Source organism: Nanorana parkeri, unplaced genomic scaffold, assembly GCF_000935625.1.
Source record: "Nanorana parkeri isolate BGI_ZX_2015 unplaced genomic scaffold, ASM93562v1 scaffold10, whole genome shotgun sequence".
NCBI classification, from domain to species: domain Eukaryota; kingdom Metazoa; phylum Chordata; class Amphibia; order Anura; family Dicroglossidae; genus Nanorana; species Nanorana parkeri.
The window spans coordinates 2,886,607-2,893,335 of NW_017306278.1; the positions used below are offsets into that span (position 1 = coordinate 2,886,607).

Genomic DNA, 6,729 nt, shown 5'->3' on the forward strand with positions numbered 1-6,729 from the left:
TATTGAGTGCTATGTATACGTTTATATATATATATATATATATATATATATATATAGGTGTAGAGCAGCTGAACACTCCCAGCATCGTCTATCACAGTAGTGCATTCTAACCTGTACAATCTTTCACTCTTTGGCTCTACCCCATAGGTATAAAATTGTCACCCAAGCTGCCCAAAAACAACTAAATTATGTGACTCTCATCCCATGTCTATCTCATACCCCATAGGCTTGGAATTGATACCCAACCTGTCCAAAAACAACTAAATTATGTGACTCTCATACCATGTCTATCTCATACCCCATAGGTATATAATTGATACCCAACCTGTCCAAAAACAACTTAATTATGTGACTCTCATCCCATGTCTATCCCATACCCCATAGTCTTAAAATTGTCACCCAAGGTGTCCAAAAACAACTTAATTAGGTGATTCTCATCCCATGTCTATCACATAACCCATAGTCATAAAATTGATACCCAACCAGTCCAAAAACAACTGAATTAGGCGACTCTTATCCCATACCCCATAGACATGGAATTGTCACCCAACCTGTCCAAAAATAACTAAATTAGGTGACTGTCATCCCATGTCTATCTGATACCTCATAGGCATAAGATTGATACCCAACCTGTCCAAAAACATCCAAGTTAGGTGACTCTCATCCCATGTCTATCCCATACCCCATATTCATGAAATTGTCACCCAAGCTGTCCAAAAACAACTGAATTAGGCGACTCTCATCCCATGTCTATTCCATACCCTATAGTCATGAAATTGTCACCCAACCTGTCCAAAAACAACTAAATTAGATAACTCTCATCCCATGTTTATGGAGCCCGCTGGTGTAGGAGAATGGGACTGGCCATGGCTGACTTTTCTTTAAAGGTTGAAGCTCCAGAGCTGCCATCCTGATCCTCCCTTCCTTGCATGGTGAGTGTTCTGACCTGGAACAAGCATATCAATATCTATTGTCAATGCACCTTATATACACATACTTGTTCTAGGTCAATGAGTTACTAAGCAGTCCATCAAGGATCAGGTTGGCAGCCCAGGAACGGGCACCATAAAAACAAACCATCAATGGCAACTTCTTGCTCTGACAGGTTCCTTTTAAGGTTCAGAATTTAGAGAAGCAACCGATAAGTACTTCATAAGGCTCAGGGTGATGTGCGGAGTGCAGTTCAGCACAGATACCGATCAGCAGCTGACATCTGGTTACTACTGCACGTTGTTCTGGGGAAGGCACAGTAACAGAGTAGCATGTCAGTGTGGGTCAGATTATAGGAGATAGAATGATGAAAACTAATTTCTGGTCCGTTGCCATGGTAACAGCCCAACAGCCACCCACCATCACTGCCATGGCCTTGTTATGTAAGCAGTATAAAGCCTTAGTGCAGCTTGTGACCGGCCTACAAGTGCAAATTGGGGGCATTGTTTACAGCAATCAAACAACTGCTGACTGTCCCGTTTTCTAGTGCTATAGAGGAAAATAAAAAAATATCGGATTGGCTGTTCCCATTTGTTGTAGTAGATCCTCCCATGAGGAAGGGGAGGCTATCTGCTGTGACTCAGGGCCTCCCCTGAGGAAAGGGAGGATATCTGCTGTGACTCAGGCCCTCCCTGGAGGAGTGAGGGATACCTGCTGTGACTTAGGTCCTCCCCTGATGAGTAGGAGGATATCTGCTGTAAATCTGGCCCTCCTCTGAGGAGAGGGAGGATATCTGCTATGACTCAGGCCCTCCCCTGAGGAGTAGGGGATATCTGCTGTGACTCAGGCCTTCCCCTGAGGAGTGGGAAGATATCTGCTGGGACTCAGGCCCTCCCCTGAGGAGTGGGAGGATATCTGCTGTAAATCTGGCCCTCCCCTGAGGAGAGGGAGGATATCTGCCATGACTCAGACCCTTCCCTGAGGAGAGGGAGCTTATCTGCCATGACTCAGGCACTCCCCTGAGGAGAAGGAGGCTGTCTACTGTGACTCATGCCCTCCCCTGAGGAGAAGGTTGTCTACTGTGACTCAGGCCCTTCCCTGAGGGGAGGGAGAATATCTGCCATGACTCAGGCCCTCCCCTGAGGAGAAGAAGGCTGTTTACTGGGACGCATGCCCTCCCCTGAGGAGAAGGATGATGTCTGCTGTGACTCGTGCCCTCCCCTGAGGAGAGGTAAGCTATCTACTGTGACTCATGCCCTCCCCTGAGGAAAGGGAGTATATCTGCTGTGACTCTTGCTTCCAATTCTTGTCATTTCTCCTACACAGTAAAACAATGATTCCAAAATAGATGGAATCACAATCAAATCAGTCACATCCCTTTCAATGATACAAAGTGTCTGAGAGGACATCCAAAAGAGGCCAGAAAAGAAGAAAAGGGAGAAATCTCAGAGCGGGGATACCATGTTCCATTGGCAACTGTCAAATTTGGGATTCCCCTTCACTTTGAGGAGACTACTCGCATCCTTCGGACAGGAAGTGAGAAGAAATCATTCTAACGGGACACAGACAGAAATCAAAAGAAATTCTATTTAGAACTTAAAGAAGCACTGCAGGATTTGTAAAAGTTAACCCTTGCGGTGGGGCTAGCTCCGAACTGCAAAGGGTTAACTTTTTATTTCTCTCACCTGATACTCGGCCCTACGGCAGTGACTGCTCACCTCTCTCCCCTGCTCACGGCTGTGGTATGTCTCTCAGCATCCTCATGTCTAATGCAGCTGCGTTAGACCTGATTATTATTATTATTATTATTATTATACAGGATTTATATAGCGCCAACAGTTTGCGCAGCGCTTTACAATGTAAGGATGAAATTACAATCACAATACAATTCAAGACAAGATGGTAAGGAGGGCCCTGCCCCTGAGGGCTTACAATCTAAAAGGGGAGGGGCCAGTGATACATAAGGAGGGAGCTGTGCGCGGATGAATTGTTTGAGATGATGACATGACATTATTATTACCTGATGACATCATGGGTCTTTAGACCACCCGAGGTGGGGGATGGGGGAGAAGAGGCTGCGGGCGACCGAGGATGGAGCGAGTATATCTGCTTTATTCCGTCCCCTAGAGAAAAACGAGCAGTTAACCCTTGCAGTGCAGAGCTAGCCCCACTGCACGTGTTAACATTTTAAAAAAATCCGGGAGTTCTTCTTTAAATTCTAAGTAGAGTTTTGTTTGATTTCTGTCCCTGTCCGTGATTTCTTCTCACTTCCTGTCCAAAAGGCACAACAGGATGCGAGTAGTCTCTCCTCAAGGTGAAAGGGAATCCCAACTTTGACAGTTGCCAATGGAACAGGTATCCCCACGCTGAGATTTCCCCCAAACCAAGTTTTGGGTCCAGTTGATATCATGGCAGATTGTCTTCTAGGGTTGCCACCCTTACAACCACCGGGTCAGGGTTGTGGCCCTTGTCCCCATCGGCATGGGAACACCCTCATGATGCCGAGGGCCTGGTGAGGCACAGGGAGGGGGTGCTCAATAGGGTTGCCACCTGTCCAGGATTCAACCCGACAGTCCGAGTTTTGAATGCTGTGTCTGGGTTTCATGCAGTGGCGTCACAAGGGGGGTGCGGCCTGCACCCAGGTGCCACGATTGGAGGGGCGACACCAAAATGACTAACAGTCATTTTGGTGTCACCCCTTATTAAATGTCGGGCACTCGGTCACGGACAGTGTCAGGAGAGAGGAGGGGACCCGGCGGCATACCTTATCCCGCCGGGTGAACGTCCCCTCCTATCTCTGCCGGCGTCAACCACCAAGATGGCCGCCGGCAGGCGTCAAAAAGACCACTGCGCAAGCGCGATGACATCGCGCACGCACCGCAAAATCACGCGCGCGTGTGATGACGTCAAGGCGGGGAGTCACTCTATTCCTGCCCCCGGGTGACACGCCACTGGTTTCCCGGCAGCAGAAACCCGCACACAAGATGTCAGGCAGACAGGGGCAACCAAAATTAAGATAGGGGCTACTGGCCCCCCCACTGAAAATAGTCTCAACTGTGATATTTACATATGAATAAGCTCTCCCCGAAAAATGTCAGCGCATCGCTAGAGTGTTCCGGTTTTGCTTGACAAAAAGGTGGCAACCCTATTGTCTTCCCATTATTTTAGTTTCGGGATAGACCAAGAAAATACCTAAACAGCAGGAACCTCGGCTCCCGGATGCCACAACAGCCAACAACACAGCGAAGCCTCCAGTGATGGAGCCTGGATGCACAGCTTCCTATCCTGCCATTGTCTGGCCGCGCCGGTATAATTCCGCGTTCCCATGATCTATATACAAAGCTGACTTGATAATCATAACAGCCGCTGAATTATAGGACTTTGGAGGAAATTTACACTCGAATTTTTCAGTATTTCCCCTTCTGGATCCCGTCCAGACATCACATTCTGAAAAGATAAATTGTTGCAAAAAAAAAAAAGTGACAATTCCAGAAGTCTCCCACGCTGGGCCGGCCATAGAAAAGTGCAAGTTTTCAGGAAATGATGAATGAGCTGACGGGTTTTTGTTATCTGTTGTCAAATCTTCCAGCTTGATACATTGTGGCAGCCAAGTAATAGGAAGCCGAGAAAAAACCTGTTACATCCATTCTAGATCATTTCAGCCAGACGGTACTGATGGTTAGAGGGAATCTAAGCCTTGGCCGTGCCGAGGGAAGCAACAGGTTCACTTAAAGTGTATCTAAACCCAAGAATAAAAATTAGGGATGCACAGATACTTTTCAGATACCAGTGCCGATACTTGGCACTTTAACGAGAACTACCGGGGTTGCAGCGCTTGCAGCTGGGACCGGGCTCTGGCGCTCCTCCACTGTCCTGAAATCATTAGTCTGTATTGTTTTAGAAAAACTGTCACATGACACTAAACAAAAATGTACTGTATTTTTCGCTCCATAAGACGCACTTTTTTCCCCCCAAAAGGAGGGGGAAAATGTGCCTGCGTCTTATGGAGCGAATCCCGACGCCCGAGACATGCAGTTTCGGGCGCCGGGCGAGTAGTAGGAGCCACTGCTCGTTTAATACGAGTGATCTAACGAGATCACTCGTATTAAATCCGAGCAGCAGCGACGATCGAGATAACCATAGAGCAGACGAAGAATAGACGTTCTTCGCCTGCTCTGTGTCATCACAGAGAAGGTGGCGCTGAAATCACAGCGCCACCTGTCTCAGCGGTCACTAACTGCAGCTTCTGTGACAGCTTCTGTCATAGAAGCTGTCACAGAAGCTACAGTCTCGAGTGCTCCATAAGGCGCGCCGGACCTCCCTGCGTCCTATGGTCCGGTGCGTCTTATGGACCACAAAATACGGTACTTGAAAAAATAATTTCGGTGCATCCCTTAGGCTGGGTTCACACCTGGGCGTATTTTTTCTGCTTGTTATTTTTGCGTTTTTTTGCACGTTTTTCCGTTCAGTGAAACGCGCGTTTCACTGGCGGTATGATTTTTTTTTTGTTCCTTATTTTCTCTATTAAAAAAAAAAAAAAATTCACTTCTAAACTTCCCGCTCGCAAGGGACGGAAGTCGGCAGCCGCCGGAGGACACAGCCGGGATCACGGACAAGGTAAGACCTGTGCGCTGTATTCCCGAGTGTGGCTCGGGGGTTACCGATTTGTTAACCCCCGATCCACACTCGGGAATACCAATGGAAACGTTCCTACGCGCTGAAATACGCCCAGGTGGGAACCATGCCCATAGGAAAGTATGGGATTTCACTTGCTGGGCGATTTACAGCTCGTCGATCAGTTGGTGGACTATCCCTTTAAAACGATTGCCTAATGTATATCTAAAGCCTTTTTTTTTTATTTGCACAGTGTAGGAAAGGGGAATACATCTGTATAATAGAGGATACTTCCCTTTACTTCCTGTGCTGTGGACAGGGCCGGATTTTCTCTCTCAGCTGCCCCAAGGCCAGCTTCCGCACCGAGAGGCACCACATTTAAGCGATCGGGCGGCTCTACAGCTGCCGGACCACTTGTATGTAATCACTGACAAGCTGTGCTGCCCCTCGACTCCCTGCCGCTCCGAGGCCTTGGCCTCGGTGGCCTTGTGGGGAATCCGGCCCTGGCTGTAGACACAACAGGAAGTGAGAGGAAATCTCATCCAAGGTAAAGAAAATCGGAACAAGTGTCCCCACTGAAAGATTCCCGCTCCCTTCCTGTTCTGGTGACAACTCGTGCCGCGTACATGGAGATAATAAACCCGACTCTCTCCCTCCATCAATCGCTTAGTACAGAAGATTTGTTCTGCTGTGTAAACAGTTCTCATCCTGATTCCTAAATGCCAGATACGCCATCATCATTATCCTCCTGCTCCAACTAAGCGCTCCGGATGTTTGCACCGTGAGTCACCTCCGAGACTGTTGTGTTTAGATGGAGGATGGAGAGCTCCTCCGCTAATTTAATCTTCAGAAGGAAGAGAGACGAGTTGTTTTTCAGCATGCAGGCAATGGCTGAACTTCAGCTAAATACGTACGTGTCTGTCCATTCAGTCCTGAGATTTACACAGCTCTACCACACAGCACAGCCCGGTCTGGCTATTCTCTTTTGCTGTTAAGTAAAGCTCGGTATACACAGCTCTCTTTTTTTCATTCAAGCATTCGGCCCGAGAATTTTCATACATGCTCCTTCGATCAGTTGTTCGCGGCATGCTGGGTGGAAGGGTGCCAAATTTCGTAAGGTTCATCAAGGACCCGCCGAAATTCGTTGCGTGTATGGCCTACGTAACGCTTTCATGTCTCGTCCCC

The 6,729-nt window shown here is 47.9% G+C and overlaps 1 protein-coding gene across 1 annotated transcript in view; it reads left to right on the forward strand.

Annotated features, from left to right (window-relative positions):
- The window catches only part of MRVI1 (murine retrovirus integration site 1 homolog), a 74,389-nt gene that overhangs the window by 807 nt on the left and 66,853 nt on the right, over positions 1 to 6,729 (forward strand). The window lies entirely within an intron of this gene.